We start from the raw sequence: 20,235 nt of genomic DNA, 5'->3' as shown, positions 1-20,235 counted from the left end.
AGCCGAGATAACTGATAGAGAGTGAAGATAGTATTCCACTGGCAGGAAAAACCACTATTCAGTGCCAAAAATAAAAAAGCACAACGCCAAAGTAAATCGAAAAAGGAAATCGTGGCAGGATAATACAAATATTGAAGTAGTGGTATGAATATTATTACGTTGGCTACGGTTTTCAAGATCTTCTGTTTATTTTCTCAAGATGCAAGGGATCTCTCCAGATTATCGATCTTTCTCCTGTATTCTGTATAAGCGTTCTCTAAATCACTCACTTGAATGTCCATGTTCTCCATGCGTTCTTAATGCTCCTTTACAGACACTACTAATGTGGCCTTTTCTACAATAGTTAGCTTAGTGTTGATATTTTTACCCATTTTTTTGGAAAAAGCATCAAAACATTGCTTAAATGTTTTCCCGGAAGCCGAGAGTTCCTGAGAAGAGTCTTGGAGATCTTGTTGCGGTCCCGGGCCGTATCCCGGTCCCTCCTCCTACCTCGGGGAAGGTCCAAGCCACTGCGACGTTTCTGTGGCCAGTTCAGGCCTACCTGGCTCCTGCCTGCAGTGCTTCCTCCTCGAGGGAGACGCCGCCGATGCGCTGTAGTTGGCCCCACCCCTTAGGCGCGCACAGGGGCTCAACATTTAAAGGGTCCAGCGCGGGAAACCTAGCACTGCCCTGGCGACGACGTCAGAAGCTCTCAGGGTTTAAAACCCTGCAACTAGCTCCACTCCTTGCCTTGCAACAAGGTTGACTCCTTGGAGTGTGCTGGTTGCTGTTCCTGTCGTGCTTCCCTTCCTGTCTTTGGCTCGTCCACTGGCTTCTGACTTTGGTTCGTCCTCTAGCTTCTGACTTCGGCTTGTCTCCTGGTATCCTGCTCGCTGCCCGTCTCGACCTTGGTTCGTCTTCAGTTTCTGCTGTCAGCCGCCAGCCCTGAATCCTGGTTTGTTCCTTCTTTCTGCTCTTCTTCGTCTGGACCGCTCCGTCCAGGAGGCCTCGCCTAAGTCCAAGCAGCTCGGGTCCTCATGGGCTCCTCCTGGGGGGACCTCGGGCTTCCAGTGGTGACGTTCCGGTTGGCCTCCTGGTTCCAGCTTCTCTTCTTCTCTGTACTCCTGGACTTCTCTTCGGATACTTGCCCTCAGGAGACTGTACATAAGTCCAAGTGGCCCCGATCCTCAAGGGCTTCTCCCGCGGGGATCTCAGGCTTCCAGTGGTGAAGATTCAGCTGGTCTCCTGGCTTGGACCGCCTCCCGGCTACAACCTCCACGGTGGGTCTTCCCACGGTGCGCCATCATCAGTTCTAGCTGGCTCAAGGGTCCACGAATCCAACACATCTTCATCGGAAGAAGAATCATCCCCTGTGCTGTGAGTACCGTTCTCGGGGCCTTCTTTAGATAACCGACAGGTCTAGGTAAAGGATTCACATGATGCAGTGATCCGGTAAGCAGCTTTCTTGGGAGCTCCTGCTTGTCTCTTCTATAATCCTTTCATTATCTGCTGTAGAGTGGTTTTAATTGTACTCCTTTCTGCTACCATGAGTGTTAAGGATATTGGGAAGCATTCTATACCTAAAATGTGGGCTGACAAAGCAAAACAAAAGGCGATAGTACCGGTTCACATCTCTAATATGTTCTATGCAGAAAGCATTAGACATTTACCAACACCCTGAGGTATTTTGCGACTGGTGCACTAAATTGGGGTTCCAACCTGCCCCCACCGCAGTCCCCAGTCCTGGATGTGTAAACAATACCAAAAAGGGAAAAAAATATATAAAACGATGTGGGGTCCTGGGTTTTGCCTGAATAATCAGTTGAGGAAAACCTGTCCACTAAAATGCTGCAGTGGGCTGACAGATGAGGAACCTTCTAGGTAAATGCTTCCAGCTGTATAATTTTTCTGAAACAGATGGCAAGATGTCCCTAGCCTTAAAAGCTGATATTATAGATCATGGGGTTGACTCTACGCAGTCTGTAACACACAGCAGTATTCAGATGATAGTTCAGAAAGACAGCACAGTCTAATAGTTATGAATGTTGTGTAACTATCACTAGGCAGGGAGTCAGCGAAAAGAAAACCTTCTGTTGATTATTTATCTCACTGTGGTCCTGTGAGCAAAGGACACAGACTTCCAGCTATGCAGCTGCAGCTCCCATACAAATCCTCCTCCTGTGTCCAACCTCTCCAGCAAGCTGTGAGGGGCCTCTCTGCAGCCCAATTCCTGTTCCAAATACAAAAAACCTTCTCTGTCTCTGAAATCTTATTCAGGAACATTGTCCTTCAGCTTGTTAATAATTTTATTTATACACAAAGCCCCCCTGCCTGCCACTTCCTTTGAGAAGCCCTTGTCTCTCAGTCTCCAGCTTCTGTGATGCAGCCAGCAGCCCGCCTTTTTCAGGCTCTCTCTTCCCTGATTGGTCAGAGGTTCTCTGCTCTTTCCCGGGCAATCCAGCAGGCTCACTATTGGTCCAGTGTGCTTCCGGTCTCAGCTCTGCTCTGTTATCATCAGGCAGGGAGGGGGAGGTTTCCTGCTCCTAAGGCTTCTGAAGAGCAGTGAAACATGTCTTTTAACTCTGCAGATAGTTCAGAATCACTCATTGTCCTTGCACCGATCAAGCTTCATGCAATTACCTGCTCATGGGAACAGGGACCTGTTTTGTAGTACCCTGCCAAACTTAGAAGACTGTACTTTGAACGTTTGTTTTCATGTAAAATCTTACTATAAATGCATAACATTTAAGTGTGTGGGGAGGGTGGGGCCTAGGGTATGTGCGAGGCTATAAAATTTGCCTATTGCACCTAATACCCTTGCACCAGCCCTGGTTGCACAAGAGAAATCAGGATTCCATCTGGAGCTGTGCTGCTTTGGGTTAGTGGCTCTCCCCAGTCTTGGCCAGGACTTCATTTTCTCTTTTTATAAGCCCAGGGATCGTGTCTGGCCCCTTCTCCCCAGGAACAGGCAGGCAGAGCAGAGCCTGGGGAACTATAAAAGCAGCAGACTGTGTAGTGCGCAGTCGATGGGAATGCACCAGAGGCAGGCTACAGGCACAGGAAAGGAGGGGATGAGCCAGGAGGAAGTGCCTCTGCAATGTTGGGAAGGCTTCTGTCTGAGGTAACTGCACTGAGAAGAGCAACTGACTGTGGAACGAGCAGAGTGGGATTGGGAAAGAGAGAAGGCTGCTGCAGAATGAGAAAGGGCAGGTAGCAAGGAAGACGTTTACGCCGTGATGTGGGTGGGGATACTCACTGTGGGGTGAATTTTAAAAGTGTTGCTCGAGCTAAAAGGCCCATATGAGCAAGTATTTGGGATGCGGGTGAGCAAAGCTTATTTTAAATGTTGCTAATTACGCGCGTATATATATATGTGTGTGGTCGAGCAAAAAAGGGGTGGGGGCATGGATGTTCCAGGGTAGGGCCAATAGTTTCACGTGTTAATCCGTATTTTGAATCTGGTGTCTGCAGCGCGTGGTGGCTCGTTAGCCACATGAGGTGCAAATCTGCAGAAATTACTTTTTACGCCTTACATGGGAGGGTGAAGGGTCTGAGTCAACTGGGGGATGAGCAGGCTGAAGAACCAGAGGGGTCTGGATGACTTCGAGACAGACTGGGCAAACTGGTGGCCTACTTGGTAAAACTGGGAATGTCCTTAATGCAAGCAGGTTTTAAAATCCACTTACCTGTGTGCGTCAAAGCCGACAAAGTCCTCAGGGAGATACACAAAGTACGTTTGCTCGAGTAATGGCTTAAAATTAGGATCACACATATATGCGGTAGACAAATTTTAAATCACATGCGTGTGACTGTGCGCATGATTTAAAATTCCAGCAGATGTCCACTCGCGTGCCCCTAAGTCCGTGTATGGTCCCCCGCGTGCTTGTTTTAAAGTTACTATCCATGTGAGCACATAAGCTCAGAGTGAGTGTGTACATGTTTCTGTGTCAGACAAAGAGAGAGACACATCCACACACTATTTTGTCCTGTGTGTAGATGTGTCTTTGTGTCTGAGAATGAGAGTGTGCATGTGTGTGTGTGACTTTGTGTGTATCAGTATGTTTGTGCCAATAAAGTTTCTGCAATCTGAAAATCTGTTTGTGTGCCTGAGCTTGCGTGTGTCTGACACTGGCTGGCAGTGTGATTGTGTCATTACTAACAACTAGCTCAAGAGCTGATTGGCTGGCCAGACCCTAGAATCTAGGATATATAAGCAGACTTAATAGGGGCGGGGAAACTGATTTGCATGGATGGAACTGGGGCTGCAGCTCTCTTTGCTCACCCCTGGTCTTCTAGAGTGCTCCACTTCTTATGTAGGAAAAATGTGAAATTTATTGTGGAGATATTTTGGCTCAGTTCTGCCAGGTTCCAGGGTTGACTTGGCATGCTTTTGGGAACTGTTGATGCACGTGCTGCAGGGAAAATGCACGAGGGAGTCAGATTCCCCATGGGCCAGTTTTGAAAAAATTCCCCTGGCTGATATTTTCCTGCAAGCCACCCCTGCCTATTAGTCTAAGCTCTGCAGCAACTATATAGCAGATTGATTTTGAAATTGCATTAGACAAGGCAACTCCTTAGCAATATTTCATGTTTATATTTAACTATATTTCGAATAAGTTATTACCTTTGTCTGGTATCTAAATTTATGATGATGTTTTGTAAATATCCCTTTCAGAGCAAAGTGTATGCTAAGTACATTGCTACTCCCCTAATCAAGGCTGCGCTGTTTGCTGCCAGAACAAGAGGGTGGCAGTGTAGTCTTGTGCTTTTAAAGCAGAGCTGCCTAAAACCTGAGGTTCAAATTCTTTTTTAGCTGTTTCCATTGTGAGACTTAGAACAAATCGCTTTAAACTTTCCTGTGCTGTGATCACACCAGAAGGTAGATGTGGGAGTTTGTTTTACAATTCCTTTGCAAATAAATCGTGATTCTTATTGCATACGTTCAACCAGTCCTGGGATCTGGGCGGCCAAATGTTTCCTGAACTTTAGTATGTATTTCTTTGCCATTAATTAAAGGCTATATCCTGCTACATACAGCCAGGAGAAGATCTGCCTGGTTCTAAAGTATTTTCCCAGAGGGATTGGGTGGGGGTGTGTGGGAATAACAAGGATGCACTGAGTCAATCACCACTACCCCAGTCAAGAGGTTCTGTGGGAGAGCAGGAAAGAGATGCATGCTGCACATCACTCATCAGCAGCTAGCAAGCCCTTCTCCTCCCTAATGATCATTAATTAAGCATCAAGGTTTCTTGCAAGTGTATCCCCCCTTCCCTTCCCTTCCCTGAAGGCATTGCTGGCTATGAGTGATTATGTTTGAAGAGGTGCTTAGTTGCTGCTGACAACAGATTCCTGAGGAATCATCTATTCCTCTCCTGCTGCAGCTGGCGAAGGTAAAGATTATTCTTTTTCCGCAGCCTGTTCCGTCCGTGAAGTCTGCAGAGTGGAGCAGGTGTGAGGGGCCAGGGAGAATCATGTACATAATTACACAGTCACTCATAGGTGTACCCAGCCTAGCCCACATACCCAGTCACTCAGAAGGTGACATACTGAAGGGAAGGCACGTGCGCCCCGTGGTCCCACCAGAGGGCTGGCTCGGATTGAGCAGCGAGCCCCACAGGGAGCAGGAAAAAAATTGCCGGGCCCCCCCCCCCCCCCCCCCCCCGCCACAAAAAGAAAGACTAAATAAAATTAAAGAACTGTCTGGCGAAACTGCAGCAACAACAGCACCAGGCACTTTTGCTCACACAGTTTTGACTTAAAGTGCATGTTTTGCCCAAGGCTTCAATTTCATGTAGGGGAAGAGGAAGAACTGAACAAAAAAAACTACAGAAGCAAAAAATTAAAACGCACATGAATGCTGCCCTGCTTTTGCCCAAAGCTTAAAGCTAGCTCACAGGTTTTTTTGAGCAATGTTACTTGGGGGAGCCTGTGGCAGAAGGGGATTAAAATGTCACATCCCAGAAATTCTCCCAAGGGACTTTTCATTTTGTGCTCCAGAGAGTAGACTTACACCTGCTACCATGCAAAGGAGAGGGAAAACTAGTAGCCTATGAAGATGGTGAAAATAACTATTATTCTGCCTGTGTTTAGAGCATTCACCCAGACCTTAGCGCAGTGGCTTCCAAACCTGTCTTGAAGTGCATGCAGATTCTCACATCCGTCCATATTCATCGTGCATAGCCTGAAAACGCTGCAGGCTGTGGGGTCACCGGACAGGTTTGGGGGTCCACTGTTTTTCTCTTGTAGATTAATAATCATCTTGGCTACCTATACTGTACTAGCGGCGATGATTTTAACACTGTTAAATATTTCTGTTGTATTTTTCTGACCTTTAACATGAAAAATTAAGCAAATTAATATTTATTTATTTATTTATACAAAGTTTTCAGAAAGTGGCAAACAGCTTTAAAGAGCTGAATGTAAAAAAAAAACAAAACAGTAAAATGTTCTTTATCCCAGATAAACTAAGAGGTCAAAATTCAAAGAGGTTCGTCCGGGTAACAGTTAAGTTACCTGAACAAATGCTGAGGTTTAAATTTCTTGCCCCTTTAACTGTATACATTTTATATGGGTAACTCAGGGGGTATTCTGGGGCGGGGCTAAGTTATCCGGATAATTTATCTGGATAACTCTGATGCCACCAGTGCTGGGACTGGGGAGGGAGAGGCAAAGGGGATGCCCCAGGTATCACGCCCAAGGTAATATCATCAGTATGCTGCTTTCACTTATGCACATAGCAAGGGGCCCAATACATGAGCAGGCCGGGCTCTGCCCTGATCACTCTATTGGCAGTGCCCCAAATCTCAGGCAGCAGGGAATAGCAAATATTCCACTGAGCCCTACAACACCAATACACCTCCTACTGGGAAACAGAACAAGCTGGACTGCTACAGATCCCTGTACAGAACCTACATGCTAACAGGATACCTCACCTCAGTTACACGCACAGAACACAGACGCTCACTAAATGCAGAATAAAGGAATAAAGAATCACAAATTAGAAACAGAAATATGCAGACAAAACCTGAATTATTCTTTGCTCTGCTATTCACTGCAGCTCCAGCTTCACTCCCCTTCCTTCCTGTTCCCTGCAGGCAGGCAGGAGAGGGGGCGAACAAGAGGCAAAGGAGGGTCCAGATTAGGGACCAGAGGGCTTTGCTCTGTCTGCTCCGCTCTCAGCTTCCCTCCTACCTGATTTCTTGCATGCTGCCTGAGAGGGGAGGGGCTGGAGCAGGACGCAGAGGGCTGCTGCCTGAGATTAGGGCACTGCCAGCAGAGCGGTCGGGGTAGAGCCCTATGTGCTCATGCAATGGGCCGTCTGCGACGCCCATAGGTACAAGCAGGACCGCTGATGACTCTCCCTTTCAGGCCTGACACCTGGGGTAGCTAGCCCGCCCTCGCACTGTCCTCATCAGCTGTCTTATCTACAGCATGTGGATGTCAGATGCCCAACGTGGCTTCATTTTCTCTCTCTGTGAGTTAATTTGTCTCTTTGTATCATAGATTATTCCTGCCTCAGTTTGAGGATGCACAGCAGTGTCACATTTCATTCAGTTCCAGAAGAGAATACAGTATCAGCCAGTAATCCATCATCCTTTTCCAGGGTCCCCTTCTCTTCTGTATCTTTGGGTTACCTGGCTTAGGTAAAAACCCCTTTTCTTGTCTCATTACTTTTCTGTGAAGGTTGCCTGGGTTAAGTAATAACCCTTTCATCCATCTTCAGATTTTGCCTCCTTTTCCACGTGATGGATGAAAATACAATGACGATAACCCCAAACCCAGCCATCCCTTTTGCAAAGTGTGACTTTTCTCCCTTAACCACTGGCAATTAATCCTGGGTTCTACATGCAGAAGGGATTTACAGAAGTACTACTTGATTTGAGCAGGTGTTGTCAAGGGGAGATGAATGGAGGGAGGGGCAGAAGGCCTGGGGGATTAGAAGTGGGACAGAAACTCTTGTGGTTTTCTCTGAGGGATCCAGCTGTTGACAACCTGTATATTTCATTGATCTTTTCTTAAAGCCCTGGAGTCACAGCCCGCAGTCCTTTGCCCAGATTTTTATTTTTTTTTTTTAAACTTCAGCTCACCTTCAGGCCTATACAATAAAAAATGCGGGAGAGCCGGCGCTCTGGCTTGAGCACCCGCTCTCCCGACGCGCGCCCAGGCACCTCTCCTGGGCGCGTGATTCTCTATTTAAATGAGGTGTCGCGCTAATAAGGAGGCACTAAGGACAATAGTGCATCCCTAGCACCTCCTTATTAGTGGCAGAGGTGGCTGTCAGCAGGTCTGACAACCGACGCTCTATTTTACCGGCATCAGTTTTCGGGCCCGCTGATAGCCACGGTTTAGGGAAACAGATGCCAGTAAAATTGAGCATCTATTTTTCTAACCTGCTGACCAGCGGGCAGATTTTTTATTTATTTATTTATTTATTTTAATTTTTAGTTCCTCGGACTTAATATCACTAGGATATTAAGTCAGAGCTTGTACAGAAAAGCACTATTCTATATCAGCCTGCTTATGTGGAAATTAGTTGTATTTGTTTCCTTTGTAACCCACGATCGGCTTTCTACTTTCCCTGGCCTGTTTTCCTCTCTTGAACACTGTGCACTGGTTTGGCCACCTCTGTCTCATGTCCTGGAATCACCTCACATTGTCTGGAGAATTTCCCATAGGATCATTTGCATTAAACTTCCATTTCTCCTCACTTAACAGAAGGGGAGCTGCTTCTGTGGACTTAGCCATATCTGTCAAGTGTCCTTCTCTTACTCTGCATAGAGAAGTTATTTCATTGTTTTCTTTTACTTGTTAGCTTATGCTATGTTTTATTGACATTGTGGTTTTATATATTTTGTGGTAACTCAGCTTGACTACATAAATGAAAAGGTGTGGGCAAAATAAAGGAGTAGAATTGAGGTCAATATTCAAAAAGCCATTCAGCAGATAACTAATCCGGCTAAAGTTAGCTGGATAAGTTATCTGTGATATTCATTGGGATAAACATCCTACTGAATTTACCTGATTACAGTTATTTGGCTAACTGTAGCCAGGTAATATTAAACGTAACTAGATATCTTTTGAATATCACTAGATAAGTTTAAACTTACCCGACTTCCAGAGTAGGGCTTCCGTTCTGGAAGCATAGGCCTTCGGGATAGCATCTTAGGAGTGCTTCACTGAATGTGTATGTTTCTAGAGTAGCTGCCTTACAAAGTTGAGAGCTGGGTCTGGGTCGCAGTAGGCTGCTACTGCAATCTCGCTGAAGATAAGCCCAGTAAAGATACCGGGAGGGTGGGAGGGTTAAGGATGGTGTGAGGGGTAGAGGGGTGGGGAGGGTTTGTGGGAGTCCCAGGAGGGATATACTTTTCAGCAGAGCGAGCGGAGGAAAGGGGGAGGCCAATTCCAGGCCCTATAAATGCTTTATTAAGGGCAGCCTGGCAGAGCCAAATATTTCTAGTTTGGGTGGGCAAAGTGAATGGGCATCTAGGCCCACAACATTTTCTTTATTTGTAGCCCGGCACTTAACTTGCTATATTCTTTTGAATATAACCAGTTGAGGCTAAAGTTATCCAGTTACATGGGGCCGGATAACTTTAGATTGGCTAGCAGATGCATCTTGAGTTAGTCAAATAGTTTATTCGGTTACCTTCAAATATTGGAGTTAACCTCCAACATGCCCCTTTCTTATTCTAAATCTTAGCCAGACAATAACTTATCCAGCTAACATTTAGCCAGATAAACAGGGGAAATATTCAAGACTTGCCATTTAGACAGATAACATGAGTTAGCCATCTTAATGGCTTTGAATATTGACCTCATTATTATTACACTTATGGATGATGAAGTCCATTCATGAGTGCCACAAGCAGATGTGTTTTTAGAATTTCCAGAATCAATAATCAGGAGATATATTTGCTCCAAGTACTTGGTTGATTTGCAGATCAGTTTGTAGCACTGAAAGACCCCAGAGTATGCCATCCCTGCTGTAGAGACTGGGTGAACTGCTCTCAGCTCTCAAACTCTAGCTTAAGTGCTTAGTAGTCAGTTAAATCTTTTTCCTACCTTCAGATACCAGAGGACTCAGTTTTTGAATATCAAACAACATTTATTAGAATGATGAAACAGTTCAACACTCACTGTGAATGGCAAGACAAAGAATAGCTGTGCAGACAGCAGTGCCTTCCTCAGCTGTTATGAGTCTCTCAAAGCCCAATAGTTAAAGAGAGAAAAACTGTATCTATAGTTGTTACAACTGTCGCTGCCTGATGTCTCCACTCCGCCCTCCTTACCTCGTTGGCGACTCCTCTCGCGGTTGATGGACGTCTGGCTGCCGTGGCGTCTGCCTGCCATCCTCTCCGGCGTCCCCGGTCCGGCTTGGGCGCTGCATCCTGCCATGTTGTTCAGCTGCCATAGGGCGCGCGCGCCGCGCGGCCCTGCTTCTTATTCCTTCTTTGGCGCGAACCTCAGGGGCGTCCCCCTGTGATGACGTCACACATCCCGGATACAAAAGCCTACTCTGTTTGCTATCTAAACGAGTTAGCAAGGGAACACCTTATGGATGGGATTCGCTCTCCGTACCTAGCTACTCTGCCTGTCCTTATTGGACTTACTCTATTGGGGTACCCGATCCTCGGGGGCCTCTCTCTTTTCTTGCAGGTCGCTGTCTGGAACCGGTACTCGCTCCTCGAGGGCCCATGTTCCCGGACTCGCTGCCTGAGCTTCACTTCTGCTTGGAAGAAACCGCTGCCTACACCATCAGTGAGTTACCATCTATATTCTCTCAGAGCTGTTCCCTGGAACCAGGTACTCGCTCCTCGAGGGCCTGCCTCTATTCCAGCTTCTGTGTTACCTTCCGGGAGAAACCGCTGTGTGAGTAATCAACCTACGAGGCTCTATACCAGAACCCTGTGTATGCTCCACTGTACTCACTATCTCAGTTTCTCTCCACTACAGCACAGCTATTGAAGGATCACTGTTCCAGTGTCCTGAGGGACTACAAGCCAGGCCGGGCTTCATCTCTACTCACTACTGCCACCTCTGGTGGCTTCTCAACTCTGTTTAATAAAAGATAATTCTGTGTTGTGTCCTAAAACTGAGTCTGACCTGTGGCCCCTCACGGGACTTCCCCCTGTGGGCGTGGTCATCTGCCACAGTGTCCAAGGGTCCACCCAAAACCTTACAAACAATAACTAGTTGTAGCTGTAGATATTAGTGAATAGTAGTGAATTGTAATAGTTGAATAGGAGTAAGAAAATAGGAAAAGGTGAAAATCAATGCTGCTTAGAAGCTTATAGAGGATTCAGGATGAGCTATTAGCTTGCCAAAAGCCTTTTTGCAAATGAAAGTCCCTCCAAGTAATAAACAGTCCAGAATGCCAAGTGTTAAGAACCAGTAGGAAGAGAGAGTTGAGAGAGAGTGTGACAGCAAGCAGGGATAGATCCATTAAGAAGTTCAGAACATTCAAATAACAACCAATCAGATAGGGAAGCTTGTACCCTGTAGAAAATCTAAACCAAGCAATCTCACAAGATGACACTAAAGAAACATACAAATACACTGTGGAGTCAGAACACTGGGGTTTCCTTGGGGCTGACATTCAGCTGTGGAGCAGCTAGTTCAGTTAGCTGGATAAACCTATCCGGCCAACTTAACTGGGATATTCAGCGGTGCGGCAACACCGCTTAATATACCTGGCTATCTTAAAGCTAGCTGGATGAGTATATCCGACTAACTTCAGGACAGCCTTATGGCGTGACCAGAGTTAGTTGCATAAGTTAAGTGGCTAACTCTGCTCCTCCTGGAAATGCCTCCTGCCCTCCTCCAGCCTACCCTCAATTTATGCAACTACATTCACCCTGCATAAACTCATTATGCAGCTAGAATGTAGCCACAAACGGCAATGAATAGCGCAGTTTTGCCATTTAGACAGATAACTTTTCAGTTTTCCATATAAATGGCTTTTGAATATTAACCTTCTGATTGTTGATCTGCAGTCTAGTAATTTTATCCCCTACTTCAGAAGGTCTACAAAAGATCCTAAACCTGCTAGAGAGTCGAGACCTACTGCAAATCATATGCCCTGTAAGTAAACCTAGGAAAATTAAAAATTATGATTTTCCAGAAAAGGTAAAAAAAATCTCCAACACAAATTAAATTTTTCCTAAATAAACAAGAAGTTGAGCATACCCTAGTCTATACATTCCTTGGTTTGAGACTAAGTGCAGAATAAGTGACCACAGACTAGAAATAGAAACATGCAGACACAAACTGAACTGGAAACCCCAAAAAGTTAGGCTGTATGCAATGCAGCACCGGAGAAAGGGTAACAGAAATGCATTTCCTCTTGTGCTGTGCAAAATACAAAAATATCAGAGATGCACATTTCCCAAAGTTGACAGAGAACGCAAGGACTTCCTATAAAAGAACGAACAGGAAAATCTTTGTATAATCCTGGGGGAAACAGGAGAAACAACAGCTATAGCAGCAAAATATATGGAATCCTGCCAACCACACCTGGGAAACTCTCTGGATTTGTCCTGGAGACTCAAGGTTTAGAGTTCTACCTCAGGGTCTCCAGGAGAGGATCCAGGATCTCTGGGTCTTAAACATCCTCCTGGTTCCTCGTGGCTGTCATTTTCTGTAGCACAGGCTACAGAAAAGGCAAGCACTAGGACCCAGAGGAGGCAGGCAGGAAGCGGGGGAGGGGGGAGAGAAACCTCTCAGCCTGCAGCCAATTCCCTGCTTCTCCCTTCTGATTGGCTCTGGGAAGCATAAGGAGCCAATCAGCAGTGAAAGGAGCTTCGGTCCTCACAGTAACTGCTATGTGAGGATAGTGAGAGGAGAGTGCAAGAGTATATGTGTGAGAGAGGGGCAATCAAAAGTAAGGATGAGAAGAGAGAGGGGTGAGCAAAGGTAAGTAAAGAGCAAAAAGAGAGTAGGGGGAGGGGAGGAGGAAGATAAAGGGGAAAGACAGGAACATGGGTGGCGGGAGGAGAGGACCCTTCTCCCGCCACCCATGGATGGGGGAATCCAGGAAGGTAATGTAGGAGGGAAGGTAAGAGGAATGGAAAAGCGAGCATGGGAGAAAGAGGAGGCAAAACAGTGAAAGGAGAAAAGGTACAAAGAATAAGAAGAGAGAGAAAGGGGAAAAAAAGGGGAAGAGGCTAGAAAAAGGAAGAGAAAGTATTAAAATATCTACAGCTGAAGGAAAGAGAAAGAACTGAAATAGAATAGAAAATGAAAGAGGACACCAGAGAGAAAAAATAAAACAAGAGAGACAGACAGGGCAGAGAATGAGAAGAGGAAGGCTGAGCAGAAACACCGAAGGTTGGAAACCATTTTATTATCTGCTAGACTCAAGAATACTATTTTATTTATTTTTTTGATTTATATTCTGCTTTTTGATACTTCTGAGCAGATTATATTCAAGAAGGGAGTTCCTAGGGGTGGGGGAAGAAACCAAAAAGTCCTTACTGCAAACCCCACTCTTATCCTCCCCCGCTAGTCTCAGGGTGAGCCTAACTTAAAAGTTCCCAGGTATGCTTGCCACCTAGCAGGGGCAATATGGACCAGCAGCAAAACCTGAAACACTTTCTTGTTGTTTACTTTCTGTAACCCATAACATTACTGTTTTTATTTTGTAATGTTTTAATTTTTTCCCCTTCTTTTTATTTGTATCACTCTGAATTGTCATGCCAATAAAGTTATCTGAATCTGAATGTTTCTTTCTGTCTCTTCAATGCACAGCAACCTCTAGATGGCAGTCAAGAAACAGTACTGTTGTGGCTTCAGTTATAGGAGAGCTGAGGGACTGTACTAAACCCATCCTTGGGTTTGGGGAAAGATCACTAATCCTGCCTTTTAATCTCTCTAAATGTTCGCACCGACAGAGTATTCAAATAAAAATGTCTGCATGCTTAGAGAAAGCAGATTAAAAAAAAAAAAGGACTGACTCAAAATGCTTTTCATTGCCCAAAGTTAATTATCAGCTCTGCCTTAGCTTTATTTCCCCTCCTCCACCATATAATTTCCATGTCTCCCATTTAAATCCATTTGTAGTCTTCTGTTGTACAGAGGACTGTTGTACTGAGATACTGATTCCTAGCTTCCTGTGTGACAGAGAAATGGCGTGGGACTGAAGAGAGAGGATCCAGGGAAGAATGAGGACAGAGGGAGACAGACAAGAGCCAGATGTGCTGAAAGATTTTGTCCATTTTGGGGGAAAATGCTTTATACATCCGCTCCTATGCAGTGGAAGGCAAGTTGCCAGTATCTGGCAGCTCTAAATGAGGGACATAGCTTAATCTCCCATTGGAATAAAGGAAGCACGAGCACAGAAATGGGGCATTTTTCAATTCAGAATGAGGAATTATTTACCCTAATGAGGATGAGTTTGAGGAAGGGAGAAAAGGAGGAAAGACAAATTTTTGAGTTAGGCGATTCATAAATTTAATAAATGTAAAAAAAAGGAGAAAATTGTTCTTGGAAGTGCTGATCTGTTTTTGATAATTAAACTGAGAGCATCTTTCACTCATTTGCTCCTTATTGACCTTTGTTGCATTACATTCCAAGCAGATGAATGAAATTGCCTGCTTTTACTCCAAGCCATTGTAATGAACCCTAGGGTCCAATAGGCCCTGGGTATTTCCTATAGAGTTAGTGCAGTACAGGCTAGTGAAGGGGGGAGATTACCATCAAATGCAGCCCCGTCCCCTTTGACAGGTTGTATAGGCTGAGAGCTCTGGGGGCAGTGTGAGTTGTATCTGAAGTTAGAGGAGGTGTGTGGAGTTTTTCCCATGTTGATTTTTTGGGCCTGCTTTGAAGGACAAAAAAACTGTCTTTAGCTTCTGTACATTAACAAGTTCTTAAGAGTATGGCCACAGGAGTATAAACTCTAGAACACAACGTTATCTGTCATCAGTCCCAGTTGATCATAAATCAAAATATTCAAAAAAAAAAAAGTGTATTGTCCATTGCAGAAAATTCGAGATAAGCTGAATTCCAAAACAAAATGTTGCCCCATATTCGATGAATCCATTTAATAAACCCGACAGGGAACCACATTTCGTGTGAACTGCTCCAGGGGAAGTTGAACACACTCTGATCTCTTGATGTTCTGTTGTTTCTATGGGCAGAATGTTGAGAATTAATAAGGAGAAGCATTTGATGACATTGGCCTATGTAATGACATCAATTTCAATTCAACAAACTTTATTAGAATCAAAAATATTATAAAGAAATTTACAAAAATCTTTAAAAAAAAAAAGGACACGAGCATACATTTGCATTTTTCTTATATGCAGTTTGGCACGTCATTCTCTTACAGATAATTTCCATAATGTGAGCCATAAAGTCGAATATAGGCCTCTCATGACAAAAACTTTTTTCTTTTTACAAACTATACCATTTTTTCCTTGTTTAGTCCTGCAGATTCTACAGCACATCATTTATAAATCCACTGCTATTCTTTCTCATTTAATATACCTTCGAGATCAGATCCATGCCAGTGAGAGAATACTTGATCTAAAATGTACCATTTAAGATCTGAAAAAACATGTTGAGGTTAATATTGAAAAGCTAGCCTTTTAGCTGTTAGCCGGATAGACATACCCAGCTAACGTAGATGGAATATTCAGTAGCATGGCTATGAGCAGATCTGACTTAGCCAAATAAAATATCCATCTGAGGCTGAATATCGCTACTTAGCCAACTAAGTAGCGCCACCCTGATCTGCCCATTGCCCGCCCACAACTTGATGGCTAACTAGATAGCCAGATAAGTGACTTATCTGGCTATCTAGAGGCCGCTGAATATAACAGGATATTCAGTGGCCGCTAGATAACTGGATAAGTCCTACTTATTCAGCTATTTAGTATTTGAATATCGACCTCGTTGAGTCATGCAATGAACTACAATTAGTAGGGTTCTCTTTCAAGTGTGTAAATAGCTGTGGTGTTCCACTAATCTAATCCTATTCAAGCGCTTGGTTTTACCCATTTAAATTTTAGGATGGGGCAGGTACACAGACACACGTGCACGCACAGTCACAGACACACTGACATTCAGTCACACATACACACGAGCTCAATCACACACGCATGTTGTTTTTCTCTCACACACACGCACACATACACACATGCTGCCTCTCTTACTCACTTTTCCCCCCTCTCCGGAACCATAAGTAGTAGCAACAACTTCCTCCTTCATTCCTGACCACCGGCAAGATTCTTCCTCCTCCTCTTAGCTGCCTGGGCAATGCTGCATCTCCTCCTCCTCCTGATAGCTCCCTGTGGCAGCTGCTCCAGTCTGCTCTTACTCAGACGTCCCACTGCTCCAGCTCCCAATGGAGTGGCCCATGCAGCCTCCCTCTGCTCCAGCTCCTGGCAACTACGGGGCCCTGCTGCTGCAGCCTGCTTCTGCATAGGCCATGCAGCCTGCTACTCAAGTCCCACTGCTTCAGAACCTGATTGCCACTATCTCTGGTACTGCTCCAATTTCTGATGGCCACAATAATCCCTCTGCTCGTGCGGTAATCTCCTGCCCCCACGGGACACCACTTCCTTCCTCTTCAAGGCCATTGGGGCAGGAAGGAGATGCCATGACCGTGCTGCCCCCAGCATTGTGGCATTTTAGGCGGCCGCCTAATTCACCTAGTGCTTCCACCGGCCCTGCTTCACCACCTTTCCTCGGTTGTTCAGCCACTCTTACCACCTGACCTGCTACTCCTGGCCTGCTGCTCTCTCCTGGTTATACGGAAGTGTTTTGCCCCCCCCCCCCAAAAGAAACTTAAAAAAGAAAAAACTTCTCCCTGCTCCTCTCTGGATGCTTTGGGATCTGGAACTTTGCTGCTGTTCCTGCTGTGGCCCACTTCTTGGCATGCTCTTCATTTCGGACTCTTTCCAGCTTGTACATGTTACCATCTCTCTTTCCCAGACTATCCATCATTCTAGCTCCAAAGCTTTCAGTGTTCCTCAAATTAAAGCTGTGGTGAGAAACTCATTTTTCAAACTAACAGGGTCATTTATCAAATCGCGTTAAGGTGTTTTTCACATGCAAAAATGCCTTAACGCATGCGTTAAGCACCATAATGCATGGTGCAATTTGAATTTTTAAAAGGGGAGGGATTGGGGAGGAGTCGGGGGTGGGATTTCTGTAAAAGTGGGCTGGCCATAATGCAGCGATGAGATTTGTACAATGTTCTCTCAACCTAGCTTGATGTTACCCAGGTAGAGAGTCCATTAAGCTAAGTTGAGAGAACATTGTACAAATGTCATTGTTGTGAGAGTTTCCTCACTCCAAAGGACATCAAATCTTCACAAGAGTGTACTTTTCTGTTTGTATGTTTCACTCTGCATGTAAAAGTGGCCCCTAACCCCTACAATACCTAAACCTCACCTTGAGTTACTGGGTGGGCCTCCTATAGTAGCATAAATAGCTAATAACTACAAGGGCTTTGAAGATAGTCTCCCTCTCTCCCCCAAATTTTACTATTGCAATTTGCTATATTAAGATCCTTACAAATTCTGCTGCTCACTAAGTGGCGTAACGATCCACGATCATATCTCTCCCATTCTGAAAGACCTACACTTGCTACCTATATCCTCACGTATCAAATACAAAGTTGCAGTTATCATCCATAACCTCCTCCACAATGTCTCCTTACCCTGGATTACTTCCACGCTACAGCTGCGCTCTCCAGCTTACATTTCAAGCCAATTTCTATTAGGTATCCCTTCTCTGAGTTGCCTGTCTTTCAGTAATGCATGAGCGTTCTTTTTCTATCTCTGAGCCATCACTTTGGAGCACCCTTCCACTATCCTTGTGACTTATGCAAAAATGCCAAACAATTTAGAAAACAATTAAAAACTCATTTGTTTTCTGAAGCATTCCAGTAATCCAATATGCGGAACCGTAACTCTGAACTGTTGTACCCTACCCTGTGATGTATTTTTACTTATTTATTTTGTAGTCAGTTTTAATTTTGTGTTACGTTGTTCTTGTACCCCGCCCCAGGCTGTTTTTGGTGGGGCAGGCGATAAAATGGCAATAAATAAATACATAAATTCCCTGCCTCTCTTCTGGTTCAGGACCTTGCAGTGTTGTTAGGCCACGGTTGCTGCCTTGATTCAGCACCTGTGTTAATGCTACGCCTCTTGCTGCCTTACTCTGCACTTTGTGCTCGGGTGTGCTGATGCTACTATGATGCCATAGTCCTCGCTCTTTTCCTTGGGGTGCTCATGCCACTAATGGTACCACTTTGCCCCTTCACAATGCCATGGCGTGTTCTCGTCATTGTTTGTGATGCTTTGCCTCTCTCATGGTGCCTTGGGCTGTTCACGCTACTGTTGCTGCCACTTTTTAATGCCTGCCTCCAAGTTTCATTAAATTTAAATAGAGAGAAAGCCCCAGTGTTAGTCAAAAACAGGATGCATTGCTTTCCCAGATGTCTTCAAGGGAAATAAATGAAACAACATAACAAATGAAACAAATGAACCTGGGAACCGAAAATTAAAAAATGAATAAAAATTGGCAACCAAGCTAAAATAACAAACCAAACTGAAACTTTTTCTGTGCACACCGTTTCTGAATTATTTTGAAATATAATTAAGAAAAATAAATCCTTCTATGTCAGATATGATTGTCTAACAAAAACATTTTCTATCTTGCTAGTCCCTAGGCTTTTGGCCTTTTTCTTTATAGTGTAGCTCATTCATGCCACTCTAGGGTATTAGTACGAGCACCGTTGTAGATTAATGCTAAAATATTTTTAGAAACATTTCATGCCACTGTTGTGTATACATTCTATGTTTCTTTCCCCATTGCAGGTTACAAACAATATTGGTTTAAATGCTGTCTTTTATGGTAAGGATACTAAGTTGTCACTGATGTTTGTAATGAATTTTATATAATTCACAACTAAAATAATATTCATAGGTCTCCAATTTAGAGTGCTAGGTGTGGATTGTGACACGTACAGGAGATTCTGTTTCCATGTCTGGAAGCTAATGAATTCAGTGTTCTCAAAACTAGAAACATTCTCATCAGTGACGGGTTTAGGCTCTTCTAGGCACTATTGGTGGTGTCTCTCTGCCCCCCCCCCCCTGACAAAGAAGAGCAGAGAACGTCTACGGCACTTTCTTGCTCTGCTCTGTCTGCTTCAGGCTCACCTCCTCTCCTCGGGTCCCTGAATAACGAGAGGAGAGTGATTGGTTTAGGAAGCAGTGCTTTTTCTTTGCTTCCTGCCGTGTGCTCTGGCCTCTGGTCCCTGCACAGGACAGGAATGGAAGGACTGGAATAGGGAGCAGAACAGTTGTTTTTTTTTTCCCCTCTGCCCCTTCCAGCCTTAACCTTCCCCTCCTGCCCTCTGCACTGGGAGGGGAGGGGCTGGAGCAGGAAGCAGAAGGCTGTGTTGTGCTGGGTGAAGCTCAGCACAGCTGAGAGACAGCAGATGTTCAGCTGGTCTGCTGCCCCCCCCTCCACCTCCCCACAGATTTTTGCTTCCCTAGGCACAGGCCTCGTGTGCCTGTTGTCAAATCCAGGCCTGATTCTCATGGTGTTAAGGATCAAAATAACAGTTCTTCAATTTTCAAATAATAGTTTTAGCAGGTACTTCCTTAATCAGCTGATTCGTTGATGGGTAAGAATGCTGTAACCTCAGTGGAACTTCTATATAATGTGGAATTGTAAAAGCTGATGCTATAGAGGTGAATGGAGAAGTCAGGAGGACAATTACCTTTCTTTTGTGACCCCCCTCCTTGGTCCGGATTATGAATTGCCCCTATGCTTGTGGTGGGGAGTACCACATGCAAAAATATATTTACTAATATGATTTATCTTTGGGTTCATAGCCTGAATGGGGGATGAGACACGGTCCTGGTCACCCCGATACCACAGTACTATGCCCTTTCCAAACAACCTCTCACTTGTGGAAAGTGTTCTAAATATCAAAATCACAGAACATATAGAAAGACATGGTTTAATGGAACAAAGTCAGCGTGGCTTTACCCAGGGCAAGTCTTGCCTCACAAATTTGCTTTACTTTTTTGAAGGAGTTAATAAACATGTAGATAAAGGTGAACTGGTAGATGCAGTATACTTGGATTTTCAGAAGGCGTTTGACAAAGTTCCTCATGAGAGGCTTCTAGGAAAAGTAAAAAGTCATGGGATAGGTGGTGATGTCCTTTCGTGGATTACAAACTGGCTAAAAGACAGGAAACAGAGAGTAGGATTAAATGGACAATTTTCTCAGTGGAAGGG

The 20,235-nt window shown here is 44.8% G+C and overlaps 1 protein-coding gene across 1 annotated transcript in view; it reads left to right on the top strand.

The window, feature by feature from the left end:
* LOC115098908 (ephrin type-B receptor 1) overlaps positions 1-20,235 on the top strand; it is a 639,343-nt gene that overhangs the window by 346,195 nt on the left and 272,913 nt on the right. The window lies entirely within an intron of this gene.

This window comes from Rhinatrema bivittatum, chromosome 9 (genome assembly GCF_901001135.1).
Source record: "Rhinatrema bivittatum chromosome 9, aRhiBiv1.1, whole genome shotgun sequence".
Lineage (NCBI taxonomy): Eukaryota > Metazoa > Chordata > Amphibia > Gymnophiona > Rhinatrematidae > Rhinatrema > Rhinatrema bivittatum.
This window is presented reverse-complemented; position numbering and strand designations above follow the sequence as displayed.